Raw genomic sequence first — 21,457 nt, forward strand, 5'->3', positions numbered from 1 at the left:
CATGGGCATGTGGCTTAACTCTGAGGCCCCCTGGCAAGCGAGCACGAGGCGCCCTCTCTGCGACTTTTCCCCAGCGCTGTGCTGTGTGTCTTTCCTTCCAGGCTCTTCCATGGGAGGGAGGAATGAGCTGCAGGGCCAGGAAGGCAGGTTCAGAGACCTGCGCTCTCCAGCACCGGCTCAAGCTGGGTGTCCACCTGCCCCTCTCCGGGGTTTTGTTGACTTCATCTACTGTCTGCTCTATTGTGTTCTTAAATCAATCGTTGTTTACTTAGCTGCACCCCGAGCAATCCCTGAGGTCATTGGCTTGTCATGTGCCAGTTGTACTTTAATGCACCCTGAAATAAAAACATGAGGGAAGCAGACTTGGCCCAATGGATAGGGCGTCCTCCTACCACATGGGAGGTCTGCGGTTCAAACCCTGGGCCTCCTTGACCCGTGTGGGGCTGGCCCAAGCGCAGTGCTGATGCACGCAAGGAGTGTCGTGCCACGCAGGGGTGTCCACCGTGTAGGGGAGCCCCACGTGCAAGGAGTGCGCCCCGTAAGAAGAGCCGCCCAGCGTAAAAGAAAGTGCAGCCTGCCCAGGAATGGCGCCGCACACACGGAGAGCTGACACAACAAGATGACTCAACAAAGAGACACACACACATACAAACAAAAAAAAAAGAGACACAGATTCCCGGTGCCGCTGATAAGGATAGAAGCGTTCACAGAAGAACACAGGGCAAATGGACACAGAGAGCAGACAACTGGGGGGTGGGGAGAGGGGAGAGAAATAAGCAAAAAATAAATCTTAAAAAAAAAAAAAGCATGACAGGAGGCCTGTGTGCCCAAGCTCATCTCAATACCACCCGTGCTTATGACACCACCCTTTGGGAAATACCGGGGCCTGGGAGGGCAGATAGAGCTGTCGGCATTTAGGAAAGGGGTGCTCAGACTTTGACCATGAGTTTCCTGGCCAGGCCCTGCGGTCTGGGCCCCTCCCTGGGATTCCAGTTCGGTTTGTACCTTATGGAGGAACCTGCACGTGTCCCGCAAATTTCAGAGAAAGGCCAGGGAGCTGCTTGTTGCCAGCAGGATTTTTGTCCAGATTGTTAGAGGCAGTTTTCTGTTCCTTGTTCCACTTTTGCTCTCTGTTCTGTAAGATTATCTTGACATTTCCTGAACTTTGTCAGTGTTAGTCATCGCCCAAACATTCTGCTTTGTGGTTCAGGGGTCCTACCAGCCCACCATGACATCAGGTAAACTCCGGTGACGTTAGCCCCTTGGGTGCTTGCCAAAGTCAACGGGGCCACAGTGGGACAGATATTTCTGGAGGATCTGCTGTCTGCTGGGCAGTGTCCCAAGCACTGGGGACATAAAAATGCATAAGACTGCAAAAATGCGTAACGGTAAGCCCTCAAAGGCTTACAGTCTAACCAAGAAGACAGGCATGTGAATGTATACTTTGAACGTAAGTGAGCCTTGTGTGGCTTCAAGTGAAGAGTGCACATGCGAGAAAAATCCGTGCACTCTTTGGTTATGAGATCATCTGGGACCAGCCAGTCGTGGGGTGGGTCCTGCCTGCAGCCCCTGCTGAGCAGCACTCACGGGTCCAGGGTGAGCCAGCGATGCAAGCCCCCAGGGGTGGGTGTCGTGGGTGTGTGCTTTGGCATCGTGGCTGTCAGCCTCCAACCCTCTTACTCTATTAGAGAAATTCCTCACTGCTCGAGATGAGATGGGGACCAGAGCCCACTCCCATGGGTGGATTCCCAAAAGCTGTGTGCTCTTTCCCACCCAGCTCCCCTTGTAGCTAGGGGAGAGCAGGTGACCTAGCTTTGGCCAGGTCAAGTGCACCTTTCTTAGATCATGAATTAGGAGTTGGGGATATGAGGTCTCTGAGATGGGGAACTCTTTGTGGCAACTGTTGCCACAATATCCAATTGCCCTGGCCGGCAGAGGCAAGGGATGGCAGTGCCATCTCGTCTCCAGGGCCCAGGTGTCGGCTTCCAGCTGCAGCTCTGGTGTTCAGTGGTGACGGCAGAAGGCTTTCTCGGGTAAGCCAGAGGTGTGACCTTGGCTCTGCTCTGGCTTCTCAACCTATTCAGTTATTCTCTGAGCTTGTTTTCTCACCCTTCCTCTGATCCAGTGTCCTTTTTTTTTTTTAAAGATTTATTTTTATTTATTTCTCTCCCCTTTCCCCCTCCCCCATTGTCTGCTCTCTCTGTCCATTCACTGTGTGTTCTTCTTTGTCTCCTTGCATTCTTGTCTGCGGCACTGGGAATCTATGTCTCTTTTCATTGTGTCATCTTGCTGCATCAGCTCTCCATGTGTGTGGCGCCTCTCCAGGGCAGGCTGCGCTCTCTTCACGTGGGGCAGCTCTCCTTACAGGGCGGCTCTCCTTGCGGGGTGCACTCCTTGTGTGTGGGGCTCCCCTACGCGGGGGACACCCCTGCGTGGCACAGTGCTCCTTGTGCATCAGCACTGTGCGTGGGCCAGCTCCACACGGGTCAGGAGGCCCTGGGTTTGAACCCTGGACCTCCCGTGTGGTAGGCGGGCGCTCTATCCGTTGAGCCACATCCGCTTCCCCCAGTGTCCTTTCAGTAAATTCCTTTTTTGCTTAAACCAGCCATGTTGATCTTTGTTGTTGGCGACTAAGAACACTTTGGCTGTGGCCTCAACAAGAGTGCTGTTGAACTTGCCCAGTAGCTTCTCCTGGGGAATCTCACCTGGGAGCATCAGTGTGGGCTGAGGAGAGCACGTTGGAAGCTGAAAACACACAGATTCGGAGCCAGTGGGCCCACGCGTAGGCTGCGACGATGAAGGAGCAGAAGGTAGGAAAACGCAGAAGTGGTGAGCTAGCAGGAATGCCGAGACACGCGGAGAGGACAGCGGCTCCTGCTCTCCAGGAGGCCCCGGCAACCCAGCCACGGGCTTGGCCTTGAACCCGCACTGTTTCCCGCTTTCCAAGCTACATTTCCATTTCTATGAAGCTGAAATTCCAGGTGATTTCCTTTCCACGTGTCTCCTTACAATGGTTCCTCGAGGAACCCCGGGGCAGGCCCAGGCCGTGGGATCGAATGCCCCTGGCGTTTGCGGCGTGGCGGGACGAGGCTCCCATAGACAAGGCCGAGCGGTGCGCTGCGGGAAGGCCGCCTCTGCTGCTGGAAACCCTCAGAGGAGGACCCGTCTTCTGGATGGAGAGGGATGGCTATGAGGAGCCACAGCTGAAAGTGCGCTCCACCCCGGGGGGACAGGAGGGCCAGAGGCCGTGCCCTCGATCCACCCCGTGCGCCCGAGGCCTGGTCTGAGGGCACGAGCGGCTTGTCGGGTACAAGGAGGGCGGGGAGGGAGCCCCAGGACCAGCCAAGGGGCGGCCACGGGGGAAAGGCCCGGTGGGCAGCGGGCGTGAGGGGCGCCAGCAGGCCGAAACGTGGCCGTGCCCACAAAGTGAGCAGCGACTCCCGCGGGCTCAGCCTGCAGGGCGTGGCCCGGCCTGTGCAGGACCCCAGCTGCGCAGGAGGCGCCGGGCTGTGGGCAGCCTGCGGGGTGGACAGCGCTGTGGCCGCCCTGAGGTTCTGCTGGAAGATCGCGCCGTGCCCGTGGGTGACCGGCCGAGGCCACGGCCTTCGCTTCTGTCCTACACCCACAGGGCCCTCTCCTGGCTTCTGGAAAAGGAAGGCGCCGCGTGGCTCCCTCCTCCGTGGACAGTACCCGGTCTAGACACACAGCGCTTCTGCCGAGGAGCCTCCGGGCAGCGAGCTGCATGTTTGCACCCGCAGCTGCGCCTGCAGGGAGAGGAGCGGCAGCAGGGGCCTGAAGCTGCCCCCAAGAGCTTGGTTGTGTCCTCACCGTCTAAAATGTGCCTTGGTTTTGGTTTCTTTCTGCGGAGGAGGGTAGGACTGGAGTGGAACAGCGGTGGGCCACGTCGGGGTGTGGCAGGAGGCGCTCAGTGCCATGGCCGTGTCCTTCCGTGGCTCCACGCTCAGTGGCTGGGGGCGCCCTCGTTCCTCGCTCTGCTCCTGTGGCCACGGCCAGCGGTGAGCCATTGCCGGGCTGGCCCAAGTGCACGTGCAATTGGAGGAGGATGTTTGCAAAGGATGTTCATCATTTTACACTGCTCTGTGGGAGCTTTAGCAGTTCATAATGTGCCCCTTGGGGACTTCTCCAAGACAGGCTTTCCTTGATGCGGTTTATAATTTCATAACAGCCAAAGGATAATTTGGGACATGAGAACAGAGAAACTAACTATGGAAAGAATTAGTGGGAAATAGGGAGTGAGGTGGGGGAGCTACAGAGGGTTAAAATAATAATTCTGCTCAATTCTGCCCCAGTACGTCTGGCCCCGGGGATTCCCAGTGTCTGGCAATAGCTCTGCTGCGCAGGGCTCAGTTCAGCCCCAAACAGCACTGGGCACATCAGCTTACGCCTGAGCCTTCAGTATGGCCAAGGGGTGTGTGCTCTTGTGGGAATAAAGTCAACAAACCAGCAGTCTAATAGTTTAACAACACTAGGGTTGACCATCTGCTGAAAATATATAGAAGATTCTTCTGGAGATGGTTCTGAGTCGAATGGCCCTGCTTCATAACTACATTGTTTATTCAACCAAAACTCATTTATTTGACGTGTTTCTCGTCTTTACTCGCAGGGCTGCTCATTGGTGGGACAGATGCCACCTGTGGATAGGGAGGGTCCAGGTGAAGATAAACAACCAACTAGTGGCCTGGGAAAGAAGACATGTGAGCAGACATGCTGTAAAATCAAGAAAAGAAGAAAGCGAATTGGACCTTGGTTCTTCCATAAATACTAGCAGAGTGATTCCTATGCAGATTAAAGAGCAGGAGATTTCCCCAAACCCTGGAAAACAGAGCCCCCATCGCACATTGAACTGCTTTTCGCGTCTGTTAAAAATGTCTGTCCAGGGAAGCGGCTGTGGCCCAATCAGTCGGGCTCCCGTCTACCATATGGGAGGCCTTGGGTTCGCATCCCGGGGCCTCCTTGTTAAGGCAGGCTCGCCCGCACACCAGGGAGAGCTGCCGGCCCCGGGTGCTGTGGAGAACCGCCGGCCTGCAGGCGCTGCAGAGAGCGACTCAGCAAGGTGATGCAACAAAAAGGGGCGACAAGCAAAAACACAGAAGAGTGCACAACGAATGGACACAGAGAGCAGACAGCAAGCAAGCCGCTAGCGGAGGGGGGAAATAAAATAAATATAGACACAGAAGAACGCACAGCAAATGGACATGAAGAGCAGACAGCATGCAAAAAGGCCATGGTGGGAGAGTGGGGAGAAAAAAAAAGTCTGTCCAGAAAGCTCAAGGAGGTAATTGCACACACAGTTCATATAATTAAAATGTTTTGGGAAATGGTGCCATTAAAAGAGCGAGTGGTAAAATATTTTCACATCTTGCATTGATATGCAGGCAGAGAGGTAAAAAAATTTCCCCGAAGAGTGTCTTGCAGTTTAAACTTCATTACTACATTTGTTTACTCATCCAGCATTCTTTAAGTCCCTCCCTTGTGCCAGGAACAGGGCTGGGTTTGGGGGACATAATGGGAAACCAGACAGGCTTGCCCAGGGGCAGATCTAGTTGGAGATGTCTGAGAAGACGGCTTCTGGGAAAGGCTGCTGCTCCCAGTACTTGTCCACCCCAGCGGCACACAACAACACCTTCCTCACCTTCTCTCCCTCTCATAAAACAGTCTTGCTTCCCTTTCTTCTTGCTCTTGTTGTCCTTTTCAGTTTCCTTCCTTTCCACGTGTTTCCATATGACACCTCTTTTTTTTTTTTTAAGATTTATTTATTTATTTATTTATTTATTTATTTTTCTCCCCCCCATTGTCCACTCTTTGTGTCCATTCTCTGTGTATTCTTCTGTGACTGCTTCTATCCTTATCAGCGGCACCGGGAATCTGTGTTTCTTTTTTGTTGCGTCATCTTGTTGTGTCAGCTCTCCATGTGTGTGGCCGCCACTCCTGGGCAGGCTGCACTTTCTTTCGCGCTGGGCGGCTCTCCTTACAGGGTGCACTCCTTGCGCGTGGGGCTCCCCTACGCGGGGGACACCCCTGCGTGGCATGGCACTCCTTGCGCACATCGGCACTGCGCATGGGCCAGCTCCACATGGGTCAAGGAGGCTCGGGGTTTGAACCGCGGACCTCCCATGTGGTAGGCGGACGCCCTAACCACTGGGCCAAGTCTGTTTCCCTTTTTTTTTTCAATATAACAAACTTTATTTTCAAAGAGGTTTTAGATGACAGAAAAGTTACCTGGAAAGTATTAGGGATTCCCATACACCCCTCACATCTTCCCCCGTTAATAACATCTTACAACTGTGTGGTACCTTTGTTACAATTGATGAATTACTATTGAAGCATTGCTACTAATCAAGGTCTATGGTTTGCATCATGGTTTATACTTAATTCCAGTGCCCTAAAGTGCCCCATGCTCATCTATTCTTCCCTCCCCCTCCGTGCAGAACCTCTGGTGACCACTGTCTTTATTCCAGTGTTACACGTTCTTCTCTTACTACAATAATAAGTCTACTTTGGTCCATGCTTGCACTCCTGCCTTGTGTCTGTTCATTCCTCAGTCTTGAGAACTCTGGGGTGGTGATGGCCTCTCTGCTTTAGACTGAGAAGGAGATTGGCTCTTACGGGGCAGATGGAAGCGACTGTTTTGCTTGCAGTTGTAGATCCTCTTTGCTTTTGGGGATGGGGGTTGTCCTTCGTTATCATTTTGTTAGATGTCCTGAGCGGGGCTGATAAACTGGGGGTAGGTGTTGGCTGCAACTCTGCTGAGATTCAAGGCTCAATGGGCAGGTGAACAGATGAAGATTTAAGTCTCTGGGACATACATTTAATGCATATAATGCTAATTATAGGTTCAGATAAAAGGGGTAGAAAATTGTGTGTAGGGAAATTATAAATGAGTAACTCTCTTACACTTGGGAGATAGGTTATCATATATTCCAAGGTAAGGCCCGCTGGTGGGGTGCTGGTTTACAGCGGTTGTCTGTCCTGCCTGTAGTGTCCAGATGGCTCTAGGGCTCTCAGGAGCACCCCTGGTTGAGGCTTTGTTTACTGTGACAATTAGTGAGAGCTGCCTGAGAGGTGCATAAGCGTAACCTCTAGAACGACTTCCTGACTTATTTTGAAATCTCTTAGCCGTAAAATCTCTTTTGTATTTGATGTTTCCCCCCTTTTCCCAAATGCATCGCTAGTTGGCGCTTGGTAGTAATTCCTCTATGCCAGGGAGGCTCACCCCACACCGGGGGGAAGGTAGTGTGTTTATTTGCTGAGTTTGGGTTAGAGAGAAGCCACATTTGAGCAACAAGGAGGTTTTCAAGAGGCAACTCTTAGGTAATAGTTGTTATTAAGCCAAGCTCCAGTTTTACAAGAATAAGGTTCATAGTTGCACTCATTAATATTGAGGGCTTGGCATATTGGTCTGCTTTCTTTTATAGGCACTGCCTGTGTACTCAAGAGATTCTTGCCCTCTCTGTGAGAACGTAGCGGGACTCCCCGGGGTGGGAGCTCAATACTGTGTTTATTGTGTGGGTCTCCACCCACGAGACAGCACCCATGACACGTGAACACATCCTAGCCCACAGAGGCCTGCCCCAGCTTGGGCACCTCTTCAGCCTCCTCAACCCTGCAAGCCGGTGGTCCCACCACTGGCCACCGTGACCATCTCGGTCCTGTCCTCACTGCCCTCGTGGCTCTTCCTAGGCCTACAAGGCCCCGGCAGTGTCCCAGGCTGTCCTTGTGCAAGGTGACCTAAGGAACCCTCGGCCGCCATTTTGATTTTCTTAAATTGATCCACTTGGGAACTCACAGCATTTTTAATATCTAGTTCTCACATGAGAGACATACGCTTCACCCATCCCAAATCTGAAATGGCGTATTTGACTGGGCTGGGACACCTTCAGGGTGCCACGTCAAGTGGTGTCAAAATCGTATTTTGGGGAGTGTTTCCTTCGTAATTAATAAAAATCCTTAGGATTTTCTTGGTTTCTCTGTCTTCTATATATTTCAGTTAAGGGCGAAACATGGTCTGATAAATAGCATCTTGGTCCCATGTTGGGATGTTCTGAATTTACATATCAGATAGAACAACGTGGTGGGAATAATAACAATTTTTAAAATGACTTTGCTTTTTTTATCACTTATCTATTATCAATGTTGCTTCCCTCTGGAGTGAGAATCCTAGGAGAACAAAGCAAAGAGGGTACCTGCAAGAAACGCTGAAAATCAAAAACTTTTTTTACATACCCTAAAAAAGGAACAAAACTTTTACCTTAGCTAGTCAAGATATTTTCCCTAGGACTTTTTCCCCCTTTTCTTAAAAAAATATAAAATTTCATTTTTGGGGCAATTTTAGATTTACAGAAAAAAATGTGCTGATAGCATAGAGTTCTGATATAACCCCTCTGCATCCCCTGCACAATTTTCCCTGATATTACCATCTTGTATTAGTGGGGCACGTATGTCACAGTTGATGAGTCAGAATTAGTACGTTATTAACTAACGACTATGGTTTACATTAGGATTCACTCTTTGTGTTGTGCAGGTCTGTTGCACCATTCTAGAATCACACAGAACCGTTTCACTGCCCTACAAATGGCCTGGCTTGTCTCTTCACCCCCTCCCCCAGGACCCCCACACCCCAGCAATCAGCCTTCTTTTTACTGTCTCTCTAGCTTCCCTACGGCACAGTGCTAGCCAGTGGGGATCACTCAGTGTGCAGCCTTTTCAGACTGGCTGCTGCATTCAAGTTTCTTCTGTGTCTTTTTGTGGCTTGACAGCTCACGCTGAAGGGGAGCCCCACAGGTTCCCTGAGTCTGGGCTGGCACAGGGAATTGAAGTCTGCCCCAAGATTGATGACACAAGGGAAACAGCTTCCTAGGAAGCCGGCGGGAGCGGGAGAGCAAGGCTGCAATCTGCCTGCCGGAGCAGGGAGGCAGGGGTCTTCATTAGAACTGGAGCAGGAGAGGCAGGCTTGCCGAGGCCGGCGCCTGCAGCCTGGGGGCGCGGGGAAGGCGTGCGCTCAGGGCCACTGTTTCTCTGCTTTAACTGTGCCCTGCAGAGTGCCCTCGGTCTCAGGCTGCTCCATCGGTGCATGTTTTATTAGGTTTTAGATAAGGGGGGAGAAAAACCAGAAGCTTGTGATGGAGCAAGAAATAGGAACTTGCCAGGGAGTGGGAAACAGGAAACTTGCTTTGTGACTAAAGACCGTTTTCATTAATAAGACATTAGTAAGTTTTCATTAATAAGCACAACTACAGGCTATAATACAAACTAGGGGAGTGAGATTACACAGTTGAAACTAAAATATCATTTGTGAGCTCAATTTAAGCTTTTAAGCTGTACTGTAACATAGATTGTATGACTGCTTTCGGTCTCTCCATTTCTTTTTATTCCTGAATAATATTCCGTGTATGAGGTACCACAGTTTATCCACTCACCTATTGAAGGATATATGGCCTTTTCTTTAAAGAAATAATTTAGAAATTTTAGAACAGGTTTAGATTTAAAGAAAAATCGCTAAGATCATTCTCACATCCCTACACCCAGTTTCCCCTGTTCTTAATCTCTTCCATTAGTATCATACGTTCATCACAATTAATGAGTCAGTATTGATACGTAATTCTTAACTAAAACTCACATTTTACTCGGCTTTCCTTCGTGTCAACCCGGTGTCCCTTTTCTGTCCAGGATTCCACAAGGAAGCCACGGGTCTCCTAGTCGTCGCCTCTCCTTAGCGCCTCCTGGCTGGGACAGTTCCCAGACTTTCCTGATTGTTAAAGACCTTAGTTTTCAGGAGTGCCAGGCAGGAATTTTGTAGAAGGCCCCTCCGTTGGGATTTGCCTGACGTTTTTCTGGAGTTACGGGCTTTGGACAGGGAGCCCACTGAGGTAAAGCGCCTTCGCATCACGTCGCGTCAGTCAAGGCTCCGTGCCAGCAACACGGCCTCCCGCAGTGGTGGGGACCTGGATCGCCGGCTGAGGTAAATTTATGCTTTATCCTACTTCCTGGGACATTTTATTAGCTGGAACCAAAAAAACCCCTTGAACTGCCCAAAGAAGAGGCTCATGAGGTTGATTCTTGTGAGTCTCAGTGGGATGTTTTTCAAGACTACTCATTTTCCAAGACATTCAAGGGGAAGCGTATAGGCACAGAGAGGGATGGCTGGGGTCAGCCACCCGCGTGAGGTGACGAGGGAGGGCGAGGGCTCCCAGCTGCTGGGAGGGGGTGATCGCAGCGCTGCGTGGCCCCCAAGCTCTGATGCTTGCATAGCCCCGAAAAACAATTTTGAAAAACTAGCTAACACTGACACATTTTAAGGTAACATCTAAATTTTTCGTTGTAAGTGTAAACGTTGATATACTTTTTGAAATATTTTGGTAAGTCAGTGTTTAAAAATGTAATCAATGAATCTAAATACTGTATAAATTTGGGACCCACCATCATCCATTTAAAAATACATTTCTAAGTGCCTTTATAGAGATTTTTTTTAATGTCTTTTTCTTTCTATTTGAACCAGTATTTCCAGTCCAATTCCTCTTCCTCCACTGAATTTTATGATATATTTTTGTGCTTGAATTTAAAAAAATTTATCACACCCCTCACTTTCTGCAAGAAAAATACGTATATAGACTGAAGTTTAAGGTAATTTTTATATTTCCTTTGATCATTATTCAGTTTCAATGTTAAAAATTTTTTTTAGATTAAGTAGTTGTCACAATTCTTATTAATACACTGTTGTTCAAAATAATTTTTGTGTTTTATAACTTTCTATCAAAACAATGTAAATATATTAAAATCATTGATAATTGTTAAGAATAACAAGTAACGTTTTATTGGAAATTTATCTCAGGACAAATGATGGTACTTTTTGTTCAATTAATTATTTCATCCATTGGTAAATATTACTTATTTCTAGATTAGGTTCTAGAAAATACAGAACATTAAGTATAATCTTATTTTTCATTGTTAAAGTTTTTTGCCGAGAAACTTCTTTCTCATAACTAAGTAGATGGGAATGGAAGAATGTTTTATAGCAATGTTACTCAACTCTTTGTATTCCTAAGTTGAATGCCAAAAAAATTCACGCAAGACTCTATCATAAGAAATATTTTAATAACTTATGAGCTGGCAACTCAATTTATTTTATTGAAAGCAAAGAATTAGAAATCTCTTAATCCCCCAACAAAATGACCTAACAAAAGGGTTATCCCATTATTAGAATCATTTATTTTCTTAATTTTGGGAAAGTATACCAAAGTGTGGAACTAAGGGCTATCGGAATGGAAACTAGCTACTCTTTTACTTAGAGGCACTTTGCTTAGTCCAATATACTCAGAAAAAAATTGGGAAAGTTAAGTTTGTTCATTTCTGTACATCTTTGGCAATACTGTTTGATTAAATATTTTATTCTTATCATGTTTTTATTAAACTTTTTATTTTGAAGTAATTGTAGATTAACATGTAGTTATAAGAAATAATATAGGGTTTTGGTAATGGGTGGCTCTGATGGCTGTACAACATTGTGAGTATAATTTACACCATTGAGTTATATATTTGAAAGTGGGTAAAATGCGACATTTTAGTTTGTAGATATGTACCAGAATAAACAATTTTTAAAAGCCATAGAACTGCACAACATACACAATGAGCCCTGATGTAAACTATGGTTTATGATAATAGCATAATTATATATATAATAGTTAACAGTATAATTACAATAATAGTTTCATCCATTGTAACGAGTGCCACACAAATGCGAAATGTTAATGATAGGAAATGTGGGAGGAAGGGAAGATGTGGAACCCTATGTCTACATATTTCTGTAAACATAACAAGTTCTCTAATTAAAAAGAAAAGAAGAGCCAACCTATCGAAATTCCACATCCCTCCATTTCTCTGATTCTTTCAAATAAAAATTTTCAAAAGCAAAAAGGAAGAAAGAAAGAAGGAAGAAAGGAAAGGGAGGGGGGAGGGAAAGAGGGAGGGAACCCTTTATCCAGTTTTACCCTCTAATAATGATTTTCATGATTTTTATATATATTTGTTGATACTTCCAAGCTGCACATTTAGCTCATTCAGTGTATGGGAAAAATCTTCCATGAAATCTAGCTGCCAAAACCAGTTCTCAGTGTCAAATCAAGCAACAATATCAGATGTAACTGCTTTGAGAAAGAGACTGACTTCATTTTAAAATTGTCCTCACATGTATTTTGACAATATTATTGAAATATTGAGAAATAAATTATAAAATACATCTTGCAAGCCAGATTACTGGTTTCTGCAGTCAAAATTAAGATGGTGCAGAATTAATATAACTAGTTCATATATTTTATGATCAGCTATAAATAAAACAAGACAATGATAATGTCTTTTTTCTCAATAGTTATTTGTAATAACGCAATGCAATGGTTAGCTAAAATAAGATTTTTATCAAGTGAGGAGTATGGTAAAACACACATGCCTTCCTTTAGCAAGTGAATTATGTCCAAAAATCAAACTTTGCTTTCCATTCTTTTGAAATGATGAAATAATATAAAGCCAGAAACAACTCCATTAATTTTGCTGGACATGATGATATTTTCAGTAATAAATTTATACTTTTTCTCTAAATTCATTAAAGGAAAAAGTTATAAATTGCTAAAAGCTCACCTACCAGTCCAGCAGCATGGTATTATTTTTTTATTAGTAAGAGATAGAAATTACTAAATTTTTCATAATTTGAAATAAGATGAGTAGTAACAGTAATTGGAATATATTTCTCATGATTTGATAAAAACAAATTTTTTAACTATCTTGCTGACTAACACACATGAAAGTTACAGAAATTACATAAATGCTTTTACCTTGACTATCTTGGAAAATGAGTTGTCTTGAAAAACAAGCCACTGAGACTTGTAAGAATCAACATCCTGGGCCTCTTCTTTGGGCAGTTCAGGGTTCTCTTGGTTCCAGCTAATAAAATGTAGTAGGAAGTAGGATCAAGGCGTAAATTTCAGGGGAGAAACCCAGCTGATGCAGCCTCAGCCAGGAGATCCAGGTCCCCACCACAGCGGGAGGCCGTGTTGCTGGCACGTAGCCTTGACTGACGGGACGTGATGAGAAGGCGCTTTACTCAGTGGGCTCCCTGTCCAAAGCCCGTAACTCCAGAAGAATGTCAGGCAAATCCCAATGCAGGGGCCTTCTACAAAATTCCTGCCTGGCACTTCTCAAAACTAAGATCTATAACAATCAGGAAAGTCTGGGAAACTGTCCCAGCCAGGAGGAGCTAAGGAGAGGTGACGACGGTTTCCAGTCTCTTTAAGTGTGATTGGTTTGTGGATGTCTTCTCTGTTTTCTAGGGTCAGTGTAGCTGTTTTTGTGTTCCTAGGATTTTTCCATCTCATCTACATTGCCTAGTTTGTTGGCATACAGTTCATAGTATCTTCTTATGATCTCTTTTATTTCTGGGGTGTCAGTAATAATGTCTCCATTTCACTTCTGATTTTATTTATTTACATCTTCCATTCTTTTATTTTGAAGGTTTCTATATCCTCATATTTTGTTTTTTTATCTTATAAGTAATATATGGTTGGATCTCCTCACTCCCATTTGACATTCTCTGCTTTTCAACCTAGCATTTGGTCCACTTACATTTACCATGATTACTGATAGATGTATAATTTTATCGTCTTGTGTGTGTATGTGGTGTGTAATAGAAGAGTTGAGTTGTAGGTTTACAGAAAAATCATGCAGAAAGTACAGAGTTCCCATAAGTCCTCCCTCGCACATACATTTTTCCCTATTGTTAGCATTTTGCATTAAGGTGTCACCTTTGTGTGTGTATTTTCAATGGTACTTGGTTTTTAGCCTTTCTTGACTTATTTTGGAATGAATCTTTTTTAGTGTTATATTTTTCTCTTTTGTTGTTTCGAAGAAATGCTCTTAAATTTTATTCTCTCAGTAATTAATCTTAAAATTTTAAATTGCATACTCAACTTAAGGTCTAAAGGTATTCAATACATTTCCCCGTCTCCTGAATAATACTTTAGATAACTTGAGCTTTGATTGATACCCCGTCTTTATTACATACTTTTTTCCTATTTTAGTTCTATATAAACACTCAGCTTAGACATTACTTGTTGACTCAGTTTTTACCCTGGGGATTTATTAGGTTGAAAGCTTACAGTTTCAAGGTTAAGAAAAATGTCCAAATCAAGGCATCATCGGGTGATGCTTTCTCCCCAAAGACCAGCTGCTGGCACCCCTGGGCTCTTCCCTCACGTGGTAAGCACGTGGCAGTGTCTGCTGGTCTCTCTCTGCTCTTGCAGGTTGTGTTGCTTCCAGCTTCCGGCTTCCCTGGCTTTCTGCCTGCTCTTGTGGTTCTGTCCCCTGTGCCTCCGTGGGCTTCTCTCTTTGTCTCTCTCCATATTCATCCATGTATAAAAGACTCCATCCAGCAAGAGGATTAAGACCCACCCTGGGTCATGCCCTACTGTAGTAACCAAATCAAAATGTCCCACCTGCAATAGGTCTAAACCCACAGGAATGGATTAGCTCTAAGGACATGATTGTCTGGAGTCCATAAAACTCTCACACCATCGCACTTACCATTTCTTCATTTCAGTTTTTCCTTCTAGACCCATTTTTTCCTTACTTATGAAGAACAACCTTTAGAAATTCCTTTTGTGAGGATCAGTTAGTGGTAAACTTTAAATTTTTAGTTTTCTGAACATGTTTTAATTTTCTCTCATTTTATAAATGTAGCCAGGTATATAATCCTAAATTGACAATTATTTTATCACCAACTCTTTGTAGGTCTTATTTTGCCGTTTAATGAATATGCTATGGGTCTAATTGTCATTTAAATGCTTTCATTTTTTTTCCTTTTGCTGTTTTCTTTGTCTTCTATTTCTCTTGAGCCTTTGCAATTGCATTGTGTGTTTAGGTGTGGATTTCTTTTAAATCCCTGTTTGGGGTTTATGATTACCAAATCTGAAGAATAGTGTCTTTCATAATTTGTCAAATTCTCAGTAATTATCTGTTTGAATTTTACCTTTTCTCCTTTATTTATCTTACTTTCTTCCAGTACTATCATCAGAAAATTTCTACCTATTATTCAGAGTTTTCAACCATTATTTCATATTTTCCTTCTGTTGTCTTTCTGGATCTTTCTCACCCAGAAATTCTGAATAATTTCTTCAGATTTATCCTCCAGTTTCCCCTTTCTCTCTCTTTTTAAAAAATAAACTTGATTTTTAAAGCACTTTTAGCTTCATAGAAAAATTGCCCATAAAGTACAGAGAGTTCCCATATCCCCAAGTACTCAGTTTCTCCTTTAATTCATTTCTTGGGTTAGTGTAGTTCATTTGGTACAATTGTTGACCCAATATTGATACATTATTAGTAACTAAATTCATTTATTCTTTCTCTCCCTTTTTTTTAAAGATTTATTTTTATTTATTTCTCTCCCCTCCCCTCCCTCGTTGTCTGCTCTCTCTTGTCCATCACTGTGTGTTCTTCTGTGTCTGCTTGCATTCTCAGTGGCACTGGGAATCTGTGTCTCTCTTTTTGTTGCATCATCTTGCTGCATCAGCTCTCCATGTGTGCGGCGCCACTCCTGGGCAGGCTGTGCTTTTTTCACGTGGGATGGCTCTCATTGTGGGGCCCACTCCTTGAGCATGGGACACCCCTACATGGCATGGCACTCCTTACACGCAGCAGCTCTGTGCATGGGCCAGCTCACCACATGGGCCATGGGGCCCGGGGTTCGAACACTGGACCTCCCATATGGTAGAGTTTTATTGGCCTACACTTTCGCTGAGAGTGTAGCTTTATGAGCAGAGCTTTAGTTCTAACTCCTCACCTTCAAAAGGCCCCACACCTGCTTTTCTCCAGTGCAGAGTTAAACCACCAGCTATGGGAGCTCCTGGTATCGGGGCTAACAGCTTCAGGACACACTCACCTCTCCATCTGTAGTCGTGTGTGTGTGTATGTGTGCACTCAGCTAGCATTTTAAGTGCATTTGTGGTCTTTTTTTTACTTTTATTCGGGTATATTGTAGTGGGAGCATTGAGGGCTCTTTGCTTTATGTTTTTGCATATATCGAGCCCACTATTATTTGTTTTAATTTTGTTTTACCCCCATAGGTGACAAGCTTCCCAAGGACATGGACCACAGCCATGCTGCTAGCCCGCGCACGGGAAGGGCTCCGGAGTTGTTCATTGGCTCCTAAGGGACTGAGGACCGGTCATCCGCCTGTCGTGCCCCCGGGGAGGCCGATCTCAGGCTGAAACTGGCCTTGGCAGGAAGTGTGGATTTACTTAGTTTCTGATCCAGTCCTTCTTGGTTTCCTGCACCCGCTACTGGAGCTCCTCGGAGCTGGGAGGGTCGCCTGGCCCTCCTCGCTCACGCAATGCCCTGGTGCGCCCACCCTCGCTGCTGCCATCCACCTGCGGGCCCGGCTCTGGCGCTAGTTCTTCGCCCTGCTGGGCCTAGACTCTGCCAGGTCTGGCCGTGGTTGTGACGGCCGCGTGTCCCAGAGCTCCCTGTCCATCTGGGCTGGGGACAGTGCTGAGGCCAGGCCTGGATCTGGCTGACCTCTCTTCCTCCCGGCCTCCCCAGGTGGTGGGGATCCTTCTTTCTCTGCAGAGACAGGTGTTTAGGGCTTGGAATCCAGCAGCTACCTTTGCAAGCCCTTCAGGCAATAAACGAACACCGGCTGGAGCACGGGGAGAGGGCAAGGGGTGGAAGTGGCAGGAAAACCACACACATTAAAATCTCAAAATCTCATCCAGCTCCCTTCAGGCATCGACCACCACCTGTGGTTGTGTTTGGGGGAGTAGAAGGAAGATGAAGAGGAAAGTTGCTGGTCCTTGGGGAAAAAAATCCTCCTGTGGAATTTCATTGGGAAAAATGGGCAGAAACAGCACAAACCAAAGAACCTTGGCATAACTCAGGGCTCAGTAAATTATTGTGTAAATGGCCAGACTGCAAATACTCTAAGCTTGGCTGGTCATATGTGATATAGATTCTGTTGCAGCCCTTTAACTCCGCCACTGCAGCCGAAAGCAGACATGATTTGACATGCCAGCAGATGTGTGTAGCTGTTTTCCAGCTGAACTTCATTTCGGAAAGCCAGATGTGGCCGATTCCTGATGTAATACATAACCGTGACCCCCAAGAGGCCTGCAGCTGTTTTGGGCACTAAAGGAATCTTGGAGAATTTGTGGACTTATTTTAGAGCCACCACAAATCTCTCATATTTTGTTTTGGTTGACATGCGGTAAGACGTTCTAGCCTCACACAGATATGTAGTTGGAAAAGAAAAGTATATTCTATATCTAACCTTTAAACTCATCACTATATTCCATTTTACTGTTAATGGAACCTGGCAATATATTAGGCTTCATTTTTTAAGAAGTTTGGATCACAGAGAGGTTCACAAATGGCGGGGGAGGAATACTGGTGTGGGATATTATTGACAGGGTACACATGGTTGGCAGGGAGTTCTCCAGGGCATATATCCAGGATACATAAAAATGTTTGGATATTTTCATAGTGGTTACAATTGGGAACAACAACTGAGGGAGTGCTGAGTTCATAGCCAGTAGAGCTCTATCACAGTCCCTAAAGGAGCAACAACAATCCCCCAAGTGCAACGGCAAAGACCAAAAAAAAAGGAAGGTCCAACAATGAACCCTTGATACTAATGACTATGCTTGTAAGTCTGTGCACCTGAAATAAGAACAAGGCCTAGAGCTACAAGGTGCCTAAAAGTTACCTCCTGAGAGCCTCCATGTTGCTCAAATGTGGCCAGTCTCAAAGCCAAACTCAGCATGTAAATGCATTGCCTTCCCCCCAGCGTGGGACATGACTTCCGGGGATGAACCTCCCTGGCACCGAGGGATTACTACCAAGTACCACCTGATGATGGAACTAGAAAATGACCTCAAATAAAAGGGTCAACATGGACCAGCAGAATATCTCAGTCTACATATAATACCAGGAGTTAAAAATGCTTTTTGACCTGAAGAAAAGGGGGAAATGGAAAGGACAAATGAGTTTATATGGCTATGAGTCTCCAAAAAGAGCCAGGAGGTTATCAGAGGGGTTGCCCTTATGCACACCTCTGCAGAGTCCCAGAGACAGATAAAGTAGATACAACATCAGATATTGGTTCTCCTGAGGGCTACAGAGACCCACAGGTTCTATGGTCATGGCAGATGGAGTTCAGTGCCATGTCAGTTGGCCCTACTTTGGAGTTTGTGTTTCTGTGTGATGGAGCTGGACTCAGATGTGATCTCTGTCCAAGCCTCTCCGGTTACTTTTACCAGAACTGTAGTTGGTGATAAGTTTTAATGTATACCCAGGGTACCTGAATCTCTGGACTGACCATGTGATAGCCAGGCCCTGAACCTCAGCAGACTTGCAGCTCTTACCCTCTGGTTTATTGGACTTACTCCACTCAGCTAACATGGAGGTGAAGAAGGTCAACCACCACTCCAGGGAGCCAAGAGTGCCTACAACTGAAAGCAGGAGAATTGCATCGAGCATCCACGTGAAATCTAGGCCCCCTCTTGATATAGATGTGGAGTGGACACAACAATTCCAAGGTCCACAGGATAGAGGAATAGAGTATGGATCAGAGTGGACTTACTGATATTCTACCCATGAATTATTGTGATTAGTAATGGAAGAAAATGTGGCATTGGTGTGGAGAAAGTGGCCATGGTGGCTGCTGGGGGTAGGGAGTGGGAGGAAGAGATGTGATGTGGGGGCATTTTTGGGGGTTGGAGTTGTCCTAGGTGGTGCTGCAGGGACAGTTACCGGACAATGTATGTCCTCCCATGGCCCACTGGGTGGACTGTGGGAGAGTGTGGGCTATGGTGTGGACCATTGACCATGAGGTGCAGCGGTGCTCAGAGATGTATTCACCAAATGCAATGAATGTCTCATGATGATGGAGGAGGTTGTTGTTATGGGGGGAGGGGTGGGGGGAGGAGGTTGGGAGAGTATATGGGGACCTCATATTTTTTGAATGTAACATTAAAAAATCAAATAAAGACAAAAAAATTAAAAAAAAAAAAAGAAAAGGGTATTTTAGTAGCCTTTTCCGATAATTGTGGGTATTTTTCTTTGATACTACACCGCACCGCAGGAATGGTAGTCACATAAAGGTGGCTTGCCTTGTGGGGTCAGGAACCATGTCAACGGGCTTTTCAAACCCCGTTAGGTGGGTGTGTCTTGCACTTTGATTCGCTCTTTTGTCTGTGCATGGCTTTGTAACGTTGTGCCTTGGTCATCTGGAAAACGTTAGTTCACCCAGTATGCAGGCCTTCCAGATGTCGGCATGCTTTATGTACAGCCTGAAAATGACATTTAATATCATTTCTGATCTCATCAGAAAAGTCTTGAGTGTCGGGAGGCAGATACAAGTCTTCTAAATGTCTAATTTTCACTCGTCACTAGAATTTTGTCATGGACAGTTAGTCCTGTCTGTTCTTTTCCTAGAAGTGACAGGTTCACTTGGGTCACTGTTGAAAACCTGCCTATCTGGCCCCAGGTCTGAATAAACACACCCATCATGTCCCTATGTGGAAACGGTGTTCCCCGAGAGAAGAGCCTGGTCCAGCTCACAGTCTGGTCTCCCCATCGCAGTGCTTGTCCTCGAGGCACCGCCTTTTAGAAAGTGCTCTTCAGGATGCTCCCATGTTGTCAAAGAGAGCCCTAAAAAAGACATGCTATCGAGGACCAAGACTCAAGTAAGCTAATACTGTGTTTTCTTCATTGAGCAATAGAATGGGAGCTCTCCTTGGCCCGGGAAAGGCTGTGGAGGAAGTGGCGGTAACCCGCGCAGCTGGGGGCTACCGGATTCGCACCAGAGGCTTCACCCACTGTTGCTTTCACAACTTCAGTGCAAATGTCAACCCATGAAAGAGCAAATGACATCTTAATATTATCATGGGAACAATGTGACTTTCTGGCCACCCTAGAGTTTCTCAGGGACCATGGAGCCCCGTGGCCCACGCTGGGTGCTCTGCTGCCCTCAGCAGTGTCTGGTAGGCGGATTCTCCTGAGAAAGCCACTTATTAATCTCCTCGTAAGCTTTAGCCCTGACCCCAACTCCCCCTTCCCCCAAAGCCTCTATCCACCGGGCGGAGCAGTAAACTGCTCTCGTTTCTTAGGAGAGATGGACCTCTGGTCAGGTGGACACAAGACTGTGGTGAGTTTTTGATAAAAGGCTTATATTTAATACTGAAATTATAGCTCATACAGATGGTGGAAGCTATGTTAAAATAGCTTATTTTTTTAAAAGAATGTCATGAAGGCCTACCATACCGTTGTTACCATGTTCATTTTCCTAAGGTACTAGGCAAGTTAGCAGGTCATAAAACTAAAAAGACGAGAAATGCCTTTGCTACTTGTGTGCGAAGATCCACGTGCTCTCCCAGCATTAACGGCAGGTACCTGTGGGTTAGAGCCAGGTATGTGCTGGGTTGGATGTGGGAGCTCCTCAGCCTATGGTCAGCGGGACACACCTGCAAACTGGCTTCCTCTTTCTTGCACTTGAACCTCTGTGCCACGCCATTCATCGCGGAGTGCGCTGGCTGCTGAATTTTCCCGACGTTGCATTGAGCCTTTGCTGAGAGGTAGACTTGCCTTTTCCTGGGACATCCACTGGGTGCTTCAGAACCTTGCGCAGCTCCCATGGGAGACACCCACCTGGCAATGGGCTTGGAATTAACTCTCGGTCCACCCTGCCGCACACACCTGCCCGCCACTGTGAGCGTCGGGGACCCTGGGTCTGTGGCGCTGCATCAAAAGCATCTGCCTCTGAAGCTTAGCGCCCACGTCGCTGACCCCTCGTGGCTGCTGCTGGCTGATGATGACATTCACCAAAATCGCATCGGAGGTTTTGGCAACGTGAACGAAATGCAGAGAATTTCGACTTAAAAGATGCTTTAAAACAAATGTCCTTTTCAGAGAAACCCCTCTTGCTGCTGCATAGGAACAGATCAAGGTTTTGTGCGACCTGAAACTTATAGGATTTGGGGATCCCTCTGTAAGAAAAAAAACATAGAAAATGATAATGACCTTTGGTTAAAGGAGATAATAAATTGCAACAAACTGTGGAGGCCTTGGCGATGCCGGCTCTCTATTCAGCCGTCTTCTAAGGCACCCTAGCAGAAGGCCTCCCGCCTGCAGCCTGGCAGGCTCTCCCCCCAGCCCCCTCCCCACCCCAGCTGCTGCGCTAGTGAGGAGCCTGAAATGCAGGATCCTGGCTTCACGGGGAGCCCTCTCTACACGGGGAGCCCCGATCCAGATGTGCGTTTCAAGTGCTGCTGGAGAGCGTGACCGTTTTCCAAGCGGCTAAGTGGAAACAAGGTGGCTGAGGTTGGCTGGAGTGACGAAAAGACACGGTGACTCTCCCCTTTCATTAAGCTGTGTCATGCTTTAAATGGCATTTATAGGCCCTACT

This window comes from Dasypus novemcinctus, chromosome 15 (assembly GCF_030445035.2).
Source record: "Dasypus novemcinctus isolate mDasNov1 chromosome 15, mDasNov1.1.hap2, whole genome shotgun sequence".
Taxonomy (NCBI): domain Eukaryota; kingdom Metazoa; phylum Chordata; class Mammalia; order Cingulata; family Dasypodidae; genus Dasypus; species Dasypus novemcinctus.